The sequence below is a fragment of the Oncorhynchus mykiss genome, chromosome 5 (genome assembly GCF_013265735.2).
Source record: "Oncorhynchus mykiss isolate Arlee chromosome 5, USDA_OmykA_1.1, whole genome shotgun sequence".
NCBI classification, from domain to species: Eukaryota; Metazoa; Chordata; class Actinopteri; order Salmoniformes; family Salmonidae; genus Oncorhynchus; species Oncorhynchus mykiss.
The window spans coordinates 83,204,929-83,221,779 of NC_048569.1; the positions used below are offsets into that span (position 1 = coordinate 83,204,929).

The following is a 16,851-nucleotide window of genomic DNA, read 5'->3' on the forward strand; positions in this document are numbered from 1 at the left end:
AGAAACTATTCTATCAGTTAAAGAATAACACAACTGAGTAGTCAAGTGTTTGGTAAGTATCCCTGGGGATCTATGTTATGGTCTTAGAAAGAAGAAGTCATTCTAAGATCATTCAAGACAGAGGATTACATTAATTCCTCCCCATCCTGAAGGAAACTTGGCATGTTTATATAGGCTATGACCATCCTCCTCTCCTCCTCAGCCCCAGCCATAGCCAGCTGGCTACCCTAAAGAAAACATACACAGTTATAGCCTCTTTCATGGCTCGTAAAATGGTTGACATTAGATAAGGCGTGTAAATGAGACATGTTCATCACACTCACAGAGACACATAGCTGTGTTCGTGTGTTTTATGTTCTTAAAACGACTCACTGAGGAGAGAGAGAGAGAGAGAGAGAGAGAGAGAGAGAGAGAGAGAGAGAGAGAGAGAGAGAGAGAGAGAGAGAGAGAGAGAGAGAGAGAGAGAGAGAGAGAGAGAGAGAGAGAGAGAGAGAGAGAGAGAGAGAGAGAGAGAGAGAGAGAGAGAGAGAGAGAGAGAGAGAGAGAGAGAGAGAGAGAGAGAGAGAGAGAGAGAGAGAGAGAGAGAAGAATATACACTGAGTGTGTTAACCATTAGGAAAACCTTCCTAATATTGAGATGCACCCCCTTTTGCCCTCAGGACAGCCTCAATTCATAGGGGCATGGACTACAAGGTGTGGAAAGCATTTCACAGGGATGCTGGCCCATGTTGACTCCAATGCTTGCCATAAGTTGGCTAGATGTCCTTTGGGTGGTGGACCATTCTTGATACACACAGGAAACTGTTGAGCTTGAAAAACTCAGCAGCGTTGCAGTTCTTGATACACACAAACCGTTGCTCTTGGCACCTACTACCATACCCTGTTCTAAGGCCCTTAAAGTCTTGCCCATTCACCCTCTGAATGGCACAAATGCACAATGCATGTCATACTAAACTACATGGAATTGTTTTAAGAAGGTCATACCAAGGATCATTTAGCTATTTGATTTTGAATTTTAAGACCACATGAAGTAACAAAGAAATACACTACTGTTCAAAAGTTTGGGGTCACTTAGAAATGTCCTTGTTTTTGAAAGAAAAGCAAATTTTTTTGTCCAATTAAAATAACATCAAATTAGTCATAAATACAGTGTAGACATTGTTGATGTTGTAAATAACTATTGTAGCTGGAAATGGGAGATTTTTTTAATGGAATATCTAGATAGGCGTACAGAGGCCCATTATCAGCAACCATCACTCCTTTGTTCCTATGGCATGTTGTGTTAGCTAATTGAAGTTTATAATTTTAAAAGGCTAATTGATCATTAGAAAACCCTTTTGCGGCTGAAAACTGTTTTTCTGATTAAAGAAGCAATAAAACTGGCCTTCTTTAAACTAGTTGAGTATCTGGAGCATCAACATTTGTGGGTTTGATTACATGCTCAAAATGGCCAGAAGCAAAGAACTTTCTTCTGAAACTCGTCAGTCTATTCTTGTTTTGAGAAATTTCTATTTCATGCGAGAAATTGCCAAGAAACTGAAGATCTGGTACACCGCTGTGTACTACTCCCTTCACAGAACTGGCTCTAACCAGAATAAAGGACAAAGAGGACAAGTCCTCATTTGGCAGCTTCATTAAATAGTACCTGCAAAACACCAGTCTCAACCAGTCTCAACAGTGACTCCGGGATGCTGGTCTTCTAGGCAGAGTTCCTCTGTCCAGTGTCTATGTTCTTTTGCCATTCTTAAAATGTTATTTTCATTGGCCAGTCTGAGATTTTACAAGATGGTGCCGACGGAGATGGTCGCCTCGCTTCGCGTAATTAGGAAACTCTGCAGTATTTAATTTTTGTATATATTATTTCTTACATTGTTACCACAGGAAGTCTTATTACATACAGCCCAGGAATAACTACTGGATATAAGAGCAACATCAACTTACCAACATTACGACCAGGAATATGACTTTCCCGAAGTGGATCTTCCGTTCGGATCACCACCCAGGACAACAGATCTGATCCCAGTAGGCGACCCAAAACAACAGCGCCACAGAAGGGGCAGACAAAGTGGCCTTCTGGTCAGGCTCTATAGACGGGCACATCGCTCACCGCTCCCGAGTATACTACTCGCCAATGTCCAGTCTCTTGACAACAAAGTAGACAAAATTTGAGTAAGGGTTGCCTTCCAGAGAGACATCAGAGATTGTAAAATTCGCTGTTTCACGGAAACATGGCTCACTTAGGATATGTTATCAGAGTCGGTACAGCCACCCGGTTTCTTCACGCATCGCGCCGACAGAAACAAACATCTCTCTGGTAAAAAGAATGGCGTGGGTGTATGCTTTATGAGTAACGATTTGTGGTGTAGTCATAACAACATACAGGAACTCAAGTCCTTTTGTTCACCTGATCACAGCCGTGTATATCCCCCCTAGCAGACACCTCGAAGGCCCTGAAAGAACTTCACTTGACTCGATGTAAACTGGAAACCATATATCCTGAGGCAGCATTTATTGTAGCTGGGGATTTTAACAAAGCTAATCTGAAAACGAGGCTCCCTATATTTTATCAGCATATCGAATGCGCGACTCGAGCTGGCAGCATCCTGGATCATTGCTACTCTAACTTCTGCGACGCATACAAAGCTCTCCCCCGCCCTCCTTTCGGCAAATCTTACCATGGCTCCATTTTGTCAATCCACAGAAACCGTGGATTGATGGCAGCACTCACGCAAAACATTAAAACGCAAACCACTGCTTTTAATCATGGCAAGGTGAACGGAAACATGACCGAATACAAACAGTGTAGCTATTCACACTGCAAGATAAGCGTCAGTATAGAGACAAAGTAGAGTCACAAATCAACGGCTCAAGCACGAGACGTATGTAGCAGGGTCTACAGTCAATCACGGATTACAAAAAGAAAACCAGCCTCGTTGCGGACCACGACCAAAACCTGTGGGCTCTCCTTCACCGTGGCCAATGTGAGTAAAACATTTAAATGTGTTAACCCTCGCAAGGCTGCCGGCCCAGACGGCATCCATAGCCGTGTCCTCAGAGCATGTACAGACCAGCTGGTTGGTATGTTTACGGATATATTCAATCAATCTCTATCCCAGTCTGCTGTTCCTACATGCTTCAAGTGGGCCAACATTGTTCCTGTTCCCAAGAAAGCTAAGGTAACTGAGCTAAACAACTATCACCCCGTAGCACTCACTTCCATCATCATGAAGTGATTTGAGAGACTAGTCAAGGACCATATCACCTCCACCCTACCTGACACCCTAGACCCACTCCAATTTGCTTACCGCCCCAATAGGTCCACAGATGACGCCATCGCAATCACACTGCACACTGCCCTATCCCATCTGGATAAGAGGAATACCTATGTAAGAATGCTGTTCATCGACTACAGCTCAGCATTTAACACCATAGTACCCTCCAAACTCATCATTAAGCTCGACACCCTGGGTCTCGACCCCACCCTCTGCAACTGGGTCCTGGACTTTCTGATTGGTCGCCCCCAGGTGGTGAGGTAAGGAAACAACACGTCCACCCCGCTGATCCTCAACACTGGGGCCCCACAAATGTGCGTTCTCAGCCGTCTCCTGTACTCCCTGTTCACCCATGACTGCGTGACCATGCACGTCTCCAAGTCAATCATTAATCAACACTACAGTTGTGGGCTTGATTACCACCCGTGACGAGATGGCCTACAGGGAGGAGGTGAGGGTCCTCGGAGTGTGGTGTCAGGAAAATAACCTTACACTCAACATCAACAAAACAAAGGAAATGATCGTGGACTTCAGGAAACAGCAGAGGGAGCACCCCCCTATCCACATCGACGGGACAGTAGTGGAGAAGGAGGAAACTTTTAAGTTCCTCGGTGTACACATCACGGACTAACTGAAATGGTCCACCCACACAGACAGCGTGGTGAAGAAAGTGCAGCAGCGCCTCTTCAACCTCAGGAGGCTGAAGAAATTTGGCTTGTCACCGAAAACACTCACAAACTTTTACAGATGCACAATCGAGAGCATTCACCGCCTGGTATGGCATCTGCTCCACCCACAACCATAAGGCTCTCCAGAGGGTAGCGAGGTCTGCACAACGCATCTCCATCGGCAAACTACCTGGCCTCCAGGACACCTACGCCACCCGATGTCACAGCAAGGCCAAAAAGATCATCAAGGACATCAACCACCCGAGCCACTGCCTGTTAACCCCGCTATCATCCAGAAGGCGAGGTCAGTACAGGTGCATCAAAGCTGGGACCGAGAGACTGAAAAACAGCTTCTATCTCAAGGCAATCAGACTGTTAAACAGCCATCACTAACATTGAGTGGCTGCTGCCAACAAACATACAGACTCAAATCTCTTGCCACTTTAATAATTTATAATTGGATGTAATAAATGTATCACTAGTCACTTTAAACAATGCCACTTTATGTCATGTTTACATACCCTACATTACTCATCTCATATGTATATACTGTTCTCTATACCATCTACTGCATCTTGCCTATGCCGCACGGCCATTGCTCATCCATATATTTATATGTACATATTCTTACTCATCCCTTTACACTTGTGTGTATAAGGTAGTTGTTGTGAAATTGTTAGATATCTACTGCATTGTCGGAACTAGAAGCACAAGCATTTCGCTACACTCGCATTAACATCTGCTAACCATGTGTATGTGACCAATAAAATTTGATTTGATTTGATATGGCCTTTTCTTTGCAACTCTGCCTAGAAGGCCAGCATCCCGGAGTTGCCTCTTAACTGTTGACGTTGAGACATATAAGAAAGTTCAGGAAACATTTTTTTTGTACATGTATTCCCCTTATTTTTGGCACTCAACAGTCTCCTTATATACTTCCATACATGTTTTCAACTGTAGGCCAAATCGTTGGGACGCTACAAAATATTTTGTGAGAAGACAGATTTTTGTGATGTCTCATGGTCTGACAAACACCGCTCTAGCTGTGTTACGTTTCGCCGGAAGTGAAACATAGGTGGACGTGGTGGATTGAGATGCATCCAATGCAACAACAGATATCTCTAGCTTAAACTATTATGCTAATTCGATTTCCACGGGGGCGCGGACATCGACCTTAGGGGGTTCAACTTTAAAGTATATGGGAGCAGAGGACCAGGGTTCTCAATATCATCAATGATGTCATAACTTATTTAAGAGTGGGAGCTAGCCTGCGGAGCACTCCCTGGATCCCCTCCCCCGCAGACTTAGACAACAATAAGTACACCTTAGGTACTGTGGAGTTCAGTCAAGCTACTGTAACTGAGAGCACCAGAAATAATAAAATAATCATTTAAAAAAAGGATTCAACTAAGGGAGTAAGAAGAGTGTGAGGAGGAGCGTTAGCGAAGCTAGTTAGTCTACTCTCTCTGGGGTCTTAGCCCTCCTCTACTCTATGCTACCTCTAGGCTAGCTAGCACAGCCTTAGTCCTCTGCTATACTTGGCATTCATGCTATGGCTACGTGCCACATTATGCTAATGATAGTACAGGAGCTAAAATCCCACTGGCAACTTATAAGTCAAGCCGTCCACTGTTAGATGTACTGTTCAACCCCCCCAAATTCTTTCTCCTCCCGCTCACCATCTCACTGTGGAGTGCAGTTCTAATTTATTTTCCATAACAGCCAATAGCCCAGTCCCAAAGTGTTAAACCCTCTTTAACTTCCTTTCCCTGAGCAACGCTTACAGTATGCATATACTGTACACACACACACACACACACACACACACACACTTATTTTCCCTCACACACATTCTCCTCTCAACTTTGTGACCTCGTACTCTGAGTCATTGTAGTTGTGGCACTGTGAGTGTATTAAGTCATCCCATCCACACTCCAGGCTGGTTGGAGAGAGAGAACACCATCCTCTGTTGCTTTTCTGCTCCACTCTTCTGTTCCATCTAATTCATCTCATTTATATTCATCACAGCCTTCTGGTGATTTGCCCATCACATCGAACTGACTGGAGTGGACATGGGGAACTTTTTCCAAGGTTGTAAAATGTCATGTTGTATTCAATGACTCACTGTCATTGTACTAATGCATAGCATAAACAACAGAATGCACATACGTGAACTCACACAGACACACACATACTCACTTGCCTTCTTTACCTTCCTGTCTGATAAAGGGATGTGATAGTCTAAATGATCTCTCATTAGTATAATGGTTATTCTGTGGGAAGTGATCCAACAACACATCTCCGTCCTCACCCTGTTCAATGACCATCTCAGGAAGCTGCTGCTTTGATATACTACTGAGCTGTTATGATGGTGTCATTAGTGCATAGTAATATACAGTACCAGTCAAAAGTTTGGACACACCTACTCATTCAAGGTTTTTTCTATATTTTTACTATTTTCTACATTGTAGAATAATAGGGAAGCCCTCAAACTATGAAATAGCACATATGGAATCATGTAGTTATCAAAATATATTTTATATTTGAGATTCTTCAAAGTAGCCACCCTTTGCCTTGATGACAGCTTTGCACACTCTTGGCATTCTCTCAACCAGCTTCATGAGGTAGTGACCTGGAATGCATTTCAGTTGACAGGTGTGCCATGTTCAAAGTTCATTTGTGGAATTTCTTTCCTTCTTAATGCGTTTGAGCCAATCAGTTGTGTTGTGACAAGGTAGAGGTGGTATACAGAAGATAGCCCACCACAGGAAAGGAAGATCCAGAGTTACCTCTGCTACAGAGGATACGTTTATTAGAGTTAACTGCACCTCAAATTGTAGCCCAAATAAATGCTTCACAGAGTTCAAGTAACAGACACATCTCAACATCAACTGTTCAGAGGAGACTGTGTTAATCAGGCCTTCATGGTCGAATTGCTGTAAAGAAATCACTACTAAAGGACACCAACAATAAGAAGAGACTTTCTTGGGCCAAGAAACATGAGCAATGGATATTAGAACAGTGGAAATCTGTCCATTGGTCTGATGAGTCCAAATTTGAGATTTTTGGTTCCAACCGCCGTGTCTTTGTGAGACGCAGATGAATGGAAGATCTTTGCATGTGTGTGTAATACCCTTGTTAAGGTATAGAGTTTATTTTCTATAATTAATTGGTATTAGATTTTAAAGGTGATCGAATTGCTCCTGAATTTTTATGTTGTTAATGCATTTCTTTTAAAGAAGTATTTCTTTAATGTACAAGTGAATAGGTTGGTATACTTTGAGGTTTAAGTTTTGACCAATAAGGTAGCTTGTTAAGCTGTGTCCAATGGGAGAGCTGACCTGGTTAACAGGAGGCCTGGGGAAAGGGAGACGTTGGAAAAAGAGGGAGAGATGTTGAAAAGTATGGAAATACATTATCAGTGTTGGTGAAGAAAAATAGAACAAAACATATACCTACCAAGTTTTGAAGGGAAATACTGATTTTGATTTTATAATAGAGTTTGACGTGCCCAAAGTAAACTGCCTGTTACTCAGGCACAGAAGCCAGGATATGCATAGAATTGGTACCATTGGAAAGAACCACTTTGAAGTTTGTAGAAATGTTAAAATAATGTATGAGACTATAACACAATTGATATGGTAGGAGAAAATACAAAGAAAAACCAACCGGAAATTGTTTATTTTTGAGAGCCCATGCTCTTACAATGGAAAGCTATGGGTCTATATGCAATTCCAGCTCCCAGATTGCAATTCATATGACTTCCACTCGATGGCAACAGTCTATGTTCAAGGTTTCAGGCTTGTTTCTTCCCAAACAAGGAAGAATTTTGAGTTTTGGTACTGGGAGTCAGAGTTGGAAATCAGTCTGTGCGTGCGACGAAGAGGATGCGCGCCTGCTTATTCTATTGAACATACTTTTTTCCGTATGAAATATTATAGTTTGATTACGTTTTAGGGTACCTGAGGATTAAATATAAACATATTTTGACTTGTTTAAGTCCTTTCTGCATGTTGAACAAGTCCGTTCTCTGCATGTTGAACGAGTGGATTACTCAAATCGATGGCTCCAACTAAACTGACTTTTTGGGATATAAAGAAGGATTTTATCTAACAAAACTACCATGCATGTTGTAGCTGGGACCCTTTTGATTGCAAATCAGTGGAAGACTTTCAAAAAGTAACTGAATATTTATTCGCTATTTGTGATTTTATGAAGCCTGTGCTGGTTGAAAAATATTTTGATGACGGGCGCCGTCCTCAAACAATTGAATGGCATGCTTTCGCTGTAAAGCCTATTGTAAATCGGACAATGCAGTTAGATGAACAAGACTTTAAACTTTTAACCGATATAAGACACTTGTATGTCCCTAAATGTTTAATAATATCCATAATTTTTATGATTATTTATTTTAATTATTTATTTAGAGTTGTCAACAGGTGTTCTGCTAAAGGGACACCTAGCCCTAAGAGGTTGAAAGACTTAGTAGAGACTGTTTCATCGTGGAGGTATTTAGCATCGTGCGAGGTTAGCCTAGCATTGTGCGAGACGTGGAGAGAATTGCTTGTGGAAGATGAACGAGTTCATATTTCCATGGGTTATCTGATGCTGCTAAGAAGTACTGTTTGCATTGAATGCTGTGCTTGCTGTGGATCTTGTGAGGACCACGGCACGGAATTGCTATGCTTCGCTGAGGAAATATCTACGAGTAGTGAGTAACTACAACAGTGGGGTGCTTCGGGACTTTATGTAAGTAGACATTTTTTTGAGCTCCAACGCGTGCCAAAAGGGTTTAACCAAGCTTGCAAGTAATTTGGACATGGGTTGTGAAAAATCATTGGGGTTTATTATTTTTATTTATTTTGATGTGGTACGTTGAAAATGTGATAATATACATCTTGAACCTTATGTTTCATTTTATATGGGAAAGCATATCATAATATAATAACAAAAATCTATGATCATTCAATCAGAAGAGCACATCACCCTAGTTGTTGTCATCACCCTAGCGAGTTTACAACAGGGATTCTCATTGTATATGTCCTTCTCACCAAATATCTCATGCTGTTCAGATATTCTAAGAAAGGTAATATCAAATTCGAGCCTGGTGAGAGGGTTACATGTGGTTCCCACCATGAATTATAGAGAAGAAGGTGTGATGGTGTGGGGGTGCTTTGCTGGTGACACTGTCTGTGATTTATTTATAATTCAAGGCACACTTAACCAGCATGGCTACCACAGTATTCTGCAGCGATACGCCATCCCATCTGGTTTGCGCTTAGTGGGACTATCATTTGTTTTTCAACAGGACAATGACCCAACCCCCAGACTGTGTAAGGGCTATTTGACCAAGAAGGAGAGTGATGGAGTGCTGCATCAGATGACCTGGCCTCCACAATCACCCGACCTCAACCCAATTGAGGTGGTTTGGGATGAATTGGACTGCAGAGTGAAGGAAAAGCAGCCCAAAATTGCTCAGCATATGTGGGAACTCCTTAAAGATTGTTGGAAAAGCATTCCTCAGGCGTCCCGCTAGCGGGACAACATCCGGTAAAACTGGGGGGCGTAATTCAAATAAATAATCATTAAAATTATGAATATGTTAATGATAATGTTTAAACATTTAGGTACATACAAGTGTCTTGTATCGGTTGAAAGCTTAAATTCTTGTTAATCTAATTGCACTGTCCAATTTACAGTAGCTATTACAGTGAAGGCATACCATGAGCTTGTTTGAGGAAGGCGCCCCACATCAAAATATTTTTCCACCGGCACAGGTTTCATAAATTCACAAATAGCGATTAAATATTCACTTACTTTTTGAAAATCGTCCTCTGATTTGTCATCCAAAGGGTGCCAGCTATAACATGTAGTGTCGTTTTGTTAGATAAAATCCTTCTTTATATCCCAAAAAGTCAGTTTAGTTGGCGCCATCGATTTGAGTAATCCACTCGTTCAACATGCAGAGAAAGGAATCTGAAAATCTACCCCTAAACGTTGTACCAACAAGTCAAAATACATTTTTATTTACTCCTCAGATACCCTAAAATGTAGTCAAACTATAATATTTCTTATGGAAAGAAGTATGTTCAATAGGAATCCGGTTTTAGCAGGTGCGTCTTGTCGTCATCGCATTCCCAAACACGAATTTCCAAGACTGTGTCCCTGTACTAAAACGGATTATTCTTATTTGTTTTGGACGTTACAAGCCTGACACCTTGAATGTAGACTGCTGACCCCCTGTGGAAGCCATAGGAATTGCATCCTGGGAGCTAGAATTCAGTATGCCCCTATGCTTTCCATTGTAAGAGCATGGTCTCAAAAAAAAAACTGATATCCTACCATATCTATTGTGTTATAGTCTCCTACATTTTTTTACATTATTCTATTTTACTCCTACATTTCTACAAACTTTAAAGCTTTTTCTTTCCAGCTTGAGCTACAGGCAGTTTACTTCGGGCACATCATTCAGACAGGAAGGGAGAAGAAAGGGGCCTAGCCTTAAAGCTGGTTGAGGGAATGCCAAGCGTGTGCAATGCTGTCAGCATGTTACAGGATGGCTACTTTGAAGAATATGAAATGTAAACTATATATTTTTTGGGGGGTTACTACATAATTCCATATGTGCTATTTCATAGTTTTGATGTCTTCACTATTATTCTACAATATAGAAAATAGTCAAAATAAAGAAAAACCCTTGAATGAGTAGGTGTGTCCAAACTTCTGACTGGTAATGTACATCTCCTACAGTGGCAGGCCAGAAGCAGGAGACAGGAGGCAAGAGACAGGAGACAGAAGACAGGAGGCAGGAGACATGAGACAGGAGACAGGAGGCAGGAGACAGGAGGCGGGAGACAGGAGGCAGGAGACAGGAGGCAGGAGACAGGAGACAGGAGACAGGAGACAGGAGACAGGAGACAGGAGGCAGGAGACAGGAGACAGGAGGCAGGAGACAGGAGACAGGAGGCAGGAGACAGGAGGCAGGAGAAGTGACATAGAGAGAGTAGTGAAAGATGCTTCGACTGCAAAATCAAGTCATCATGGAGATACACAACACCTATTCTGGAAGCCATAATCAAATCTCATGCAGCTAGCTGGCTCCAGACTACATAACAGCCCGTCTCCTACATCGTTGAGCCTAATGAGTTGTCATTTCTCCCCAAATCAATTCATCCGTATACAGAGTATAACAGCCTATCCCCTTGAGGTTTAGGTTTTAGCTCCCTGTTGTCCCCACCCTGCACCCTGCACCCTGCACCCTGCACCCTGCACCCTGCACCCTGCTGGTGACATCAATGACCCTTGGAGGAGGATGAAGGTATCAGCTCTGTAGTCTGCTACTGCCAAACAGCTGCTAGACAGGAGGACAGTGTTTGTATGAGCGATATAGAGAATTTTGTGTGTTAATTGAGTGTTGAGGGTTTGTATGTACTCTAGTGAAAGAGAGAGTTATCAGTCTCTCCAGAGGACAGAGGGAGGTGCGTCAACATATCGCCTCCCACCTATCTTACTAAGAAGCAGATGGAAATATGGTCCGATCCATTAAATCCTAATGAACTGAGCAGTGGGGCTATTTCTCCTGTGACGGACTGACACCCCTCCTCCATCATAACATCACACAGTGTGTGTGTGTGTGTGCGCGTGCTTATAGTTGTGTGTTTGATGGAGTCCGTCATTGTGATGGCCTAGTCCTCCTCTCCTCTCTTATCCTCATCCTACTCTCCTCTCTTATCCTCATCCTCCTCTCCTCTCTTATCCTCATGCTCCTCTACTCTCTTATCCTCATCCTCCTCTCCTCTCTTATCCTCCCCTCGTCTCTTATTCTCATCCTCCTCTCTTATCCTCATCCTCCTCTCCTCTCTTATCCTCATTCTCCCCTACTCTCTTATCCTCATCCTCCTCTCCTCTCTTATCCTCATCCTCCTCTCCTCTCTTATCCTCCCCTCCTCTCTTATCCTCATCCTCCTCTCTTATCCTCATCCTCCTCTTCTCTCTTATCCTCATTCTCCCCTACTCTCTTATCCTCATCCTCCTCTCCTCTCTTATCCTCCCCTCCTTTCATATCCTCATCCTCTACTCTCTTATCATCCTCCTCTCCTCTCTTATCCTCATCCTCCCCTCCTCTCTTATCCTTCCCTCCTCTCTTATCCTCATCCTCCTCTACTCTCTTATCCTCATCCTCCTCTCCTCTCTTATCCTCATCCTCCTCTCCTCTCTTATCCTCATTCTCCTCTACTCTCTTATCCTCATCCTCCCCTCCTCTCTTATCCTCATCCTCCTCTCCTCTCTTATCATCCCCTCCTCTCTTATCCTCATCCTCCGCTCCTCACTTATCCTCATCCTCCTCTACTCTCTTATCCTCATCCTCTTCTCCTCTCTTATCCTCTCCTCCTCTCTTATCCTCATCCTCCTCTACTCTCTTATCCTCATCCTCCTCTCCTCTCTTATCCTCCCCTCCTCTCTTTTCCTCATCCTCCTCTCCTCTCTTATCCTCATCCTCCGCTCCTCTCTTATCCTCATTCTCCTCTACTCTCTTATCCTCATCCTCATCTCCTCTCTTATCCTCATCCTCCTCTCCTCTCTTATCCTCATCCTCCTCTCCTCTCTTACCCTCCCCTCCTCTCATATCCTCATCCTCCTCTACTCTCTTATCATCCTCTTCTCCTCTCTTATCCTCATCCTCCCTCCTCTAATCCTTCCCTCCTCTCTTATCCTCATCTACTCTCTTATCCTCATCTTCCTCTACTCTCTTACCCTCATCCTCCTCTCCTCTCTTATCCTCATCCTCCCCTCCTCTCTTATCCTCCTCTCCTTTCTTATCCTCATCCTCCTCTCCTCTCTGATCATCATCCTCCCCTCCTCTCTTATCCTCATCCTCCTCTCCTCTCTTATTATCATCCTCCCCTCCTCTCTTATCCTCATCCTCCTCTCTTATCCTCATCCTACTCTCTTATCTTCATCCTCCTCTCCTCTCTTATCCTCATCCTCCTCTCTTACCCTCCCCTCCTCTCATATCCTCATCCTCCTCTACTGTCTTATCATCCTCTTCTCCTCTCTTATCCTCATCCTCCCCTCCTCTCTAATCCTTCCCTCCTCTCTTATCCTCATCCTCCTCTACTCTCTTATCCTCATCCTCCTCTCCTTTCTTATCCTCATCATCCTCTCCTCTCGTATCCTCATCCTCCTCTCCTCTCTTATCCTCCCCTCCTCTCTTATCCTGATCCTCCTCTCTTATCCCCATCCTCCTCTACTCTCTTATCCACATCCTCCTCTCCTCTCTTATCCTCATCCTCAGCTCCTCTCTTATCCTCATCCTCTTCTACTTTCTTATGCGCATCCTCCTCTACTCTCTTATCCTCATACTCCTCTCCTCTCTTATCCTCCCCTCCTCTCTTATCATCATCCTCCTCTCCTGTCTTATCCTCCGCTCCTCTCTTATTCTCATCCTCCTCTCCTCTCTTATCCACATCCTCCTCTCCTCTCTTATCCTCATCCTCCTCTCCTCTTTTATCCTCCCCTCCTCTCTTATCCTCATCCTCCTCTCCTCTCTTAATCTCATCCTCCCTTCCTCTCTTATCCTCCTCTCCTCTCTTATCCTCATTCTCCCCTCCTCTCTTATCCTCATCCTCCTCTCCTCTCTTATCTTCATCCTCATCTCCTCTCTTATTCTCATCCTCCCCTCCTCTCTTTCCCTCATCCTCCTCTCCTCTCTTATGCTCCCCTCCTCTCTTATCCTCATCCCCCTCTCATCTCTTATCCTCATCTTCCTCTCTTATCCTCACCCCCCCTCTCTTTACCTCATCCTCCTCTACTCCCTTATCCACATCCTCCTCTACTCTCTTGTCCTCATCCTCATCTCCTCTCTTATCCTCATCCTCCTCTCTTATCCTCATCCTCCTCTCTTATCCTTATCCTCCTCTCCTCTCTTATCCTCCCCTCTTCTCTTATCATCATCATCCTCTCCTCTCTTATCCTCCTCTCCTCTCTTATCCACATCCTCCTCTACTCTATTATCCTCCCCTCCTCTCTTATCCTCATCCTCCTCTCCTCTTATCCTCATCCTCCTCTCTTATCCTCATCCTCCTCTCCTCTCTTATCCTTATCCTCCTCTCCTCTCTTATCCTCCCCTCTTCTCTTATCATCATCATCCTCTCCTCTCTTATCCTCCCCTCCTCTCTTATCCTCATCCTCCTCTGCTCTCTTATCCTCATCCTCCTCTCCTCTCCTCTATTATCCTCATCCTCCTCTCCTCTCCTCTCTTATCCTTATCCTCCTATCCTCTCTTATCCTCCCCTCCTCTCTTATCCTCATCCTCCTCTGCTCTCTTATCCTCATCCTCCTCTCCTCTCCTCTCTTATCCTCATCCACCTCTCCTCTCCTCTCTTATCCTTATCCTCCTCTCCTCTCTTATCCTCCCCTCCTCTCTTATCATCATCCTCCTCTCCTCTCTTATCCTCCCCTCCTCTCTTATCCTCATCCTCCTTTTCTCCCTTATCGTCCCCTCCTCTCTTATCCTCATCCTCCTCTCCTCTCCTCTTTTATCCTTATCCTCCTCTCCTCTCTTATCCTCATCCTCCTCTCCTCTCTTATCCACATCCTCCTCTACTCTATTATCCTCCCCTCATCTCTTATCCTCATCCTCCTCTCTTATCCTCCTCCTCCTCTCCTCTCTTATCCTTATCCTCCTCTCCTCTCCTCTCTTATCCTCCCCTCTTCTCTTATCATCATCATCCTCTCCTCTCGTATCCTCCTCTCCTCTCTTATCCACATCATCCTCTACTATCCTCCCCTCCTCTCTTATCCTCATCCTCCTCTCCTCTTATCCTCATCCTCCTCTCTTATCCTCATCCTCCTCTCCTCTCTTATCCGTATCCTCCTCTCCTCTCGTATCCTCCCCTCTTCTCTTATCATCATCATCCTCTCCTCTCTTATCCTCCCCTCCTCTCTTATCCTCACCCTCCTCTCCTCTCTTATCCTCCCCTCATCTCTTATCCTACCCTCCTCTCTTATCCTCATACTCCTCTGCTCTCTTATCCTCATCCTCCTCTCCTCTCCTCTATTATCCTCATCCTCCTCTCCTCTCCTCTCTTATCCTTATCCTCCTATCCTCTCTTATCCTCCCTTCCTCTCTTATCCTCATCCTCCTCTGCTCTCTTATCCTCATCCTCCTCTCCTCTCCTCTCTTATCCTCATCCTCCTCTCCTCTCTTATCCTTATCCTCCTCTCCTCTCTTATCCTCCCCTCCTCTCTTATCATCCTCCTCCTCTCCTCTCTTATCCTCCCCTCCTCTCTTATCCTCATCCTCCTTTTCTCTCTTATCCTCATCCTCCCTTTCTCTCTTCTCCTCATTACATGCTTTTTCATAGGACTTCTCTTGGTTTCTCCCTCATGATGTTTTCTCTTTCTATGTAAGTTCTCTCTGTCAATGTATTGTCTCCATTTTCTCTGCTGCTGAAAGACATAATGAAATCTTTCTCTTTCCCCTCCCTTGTCAGTGTTTGTTTCCATCTCTTCCCCTCTTCTCTCTCTGTGTGTGGTGTGTTTCTAGCTGTTCATTGTTTCCTGCCTCTAAGATCTCTTGTGTCGTTGCCCTCTGTGGTTCATCTAATCCTCTGTCTAATCAGTCTGTAGAAATAATTACACAGCCTCTCTGATCCCTTAACCCCTATCAACATGAAAACAACACGCACACAGGAACACACACACGCACACAGGAACACACACGCACACAGGAACACACACACGCACACAGGAACACACACGCACACAGTAACACACACGCACACAGTAACACACACGCACACAGGAACACACACACGCACACAGGAACACACACATGCACACAGGAACACACACATGCACACAGGAACACACACATGCACACAGGAACACACACACGCACACAGGAACACACACATGCACACAGGAACACACAGGCAATCATATACAGTACATGATGAGTATGATTATAAAGAGATATACAGTACATGATAAGTATGTTTATAAAGAGATATACAGTACATGATAAGTATGATTATAAAGAGATATACAGTACATGATAAGTATGATTATAAAGAGATTTACAGTACATGATAAGTATGTTTATAAAGAGATATACAGTACATGATAAGTATGATTATAAAGAGATATGCAGTACATGATAAGTATGATTATAAAGAGATATACAGTACATGATAAGTATGATTATAAAGAGATATACAGTACATGATGAGTATGATTATAAAGAGATATACAGTACATGATGAGTATGATTATAAAGAGATTTACAGTACATGATAAGTATGATTATAAAGAGATATACAGTACATGATAAGTATGATTATAAAGAGATTTACAGTACATGATAAGTATGATTATAAAGAGATTTACAGTACATGATAAGTATGATTATAAAGAGATATACAGTACATGATAAGTATGATTATAAAGAGATATACAGTACATGATAAGTATGATTATAAAGAGATATACAGTACATGATAAGTATGATTATAAAGAGATATACAGTACATGATAAGTATGATTATAAAGAGATATACAGTACATGATAAGTATGATTATAAAGAGATATACAGTACATGATAAGTATGATTATAAAGAGATATACAGTACATTATAAGTATGATTATAAAGAGATATACAGTACATGATGAGTATGATTATAAAGAGATATACAGTACATGATGAGTATGATTATAAAGAGATATACAGTACATGATAAGTATGATTATAAAGAGATATATAGTGCATATAGAAGACAGTTCTCTACGTAATTAATTTGCCTGCTGCATTCTGTTTTACAGTATTTCACTGTCTAGTATTGTACATTATTGAACAGTGTTGTACTGTAAAACTCTATGGATTAATTTTTTTTGTCTCTATCTCATGAA

At 43.0% G+C, this 16,851-nt stretch overlaps 1 protein-coding gene across 1 annotated transcript in view; it reads left to right on the plus strand.

Annotated features, from left to right (window-relative positions):
- LOC110523020 (pituitary adenylate cyclase-activating polypeptide type I receptor) overlaps positions 1–16,851 on the plus strand; it is a 59,053-nt gene that overhangs the window by 33,428 nt on the left and 8,774 nt on the right. The gene's annotated exons all lie outside the window — the stretch shown is intronic.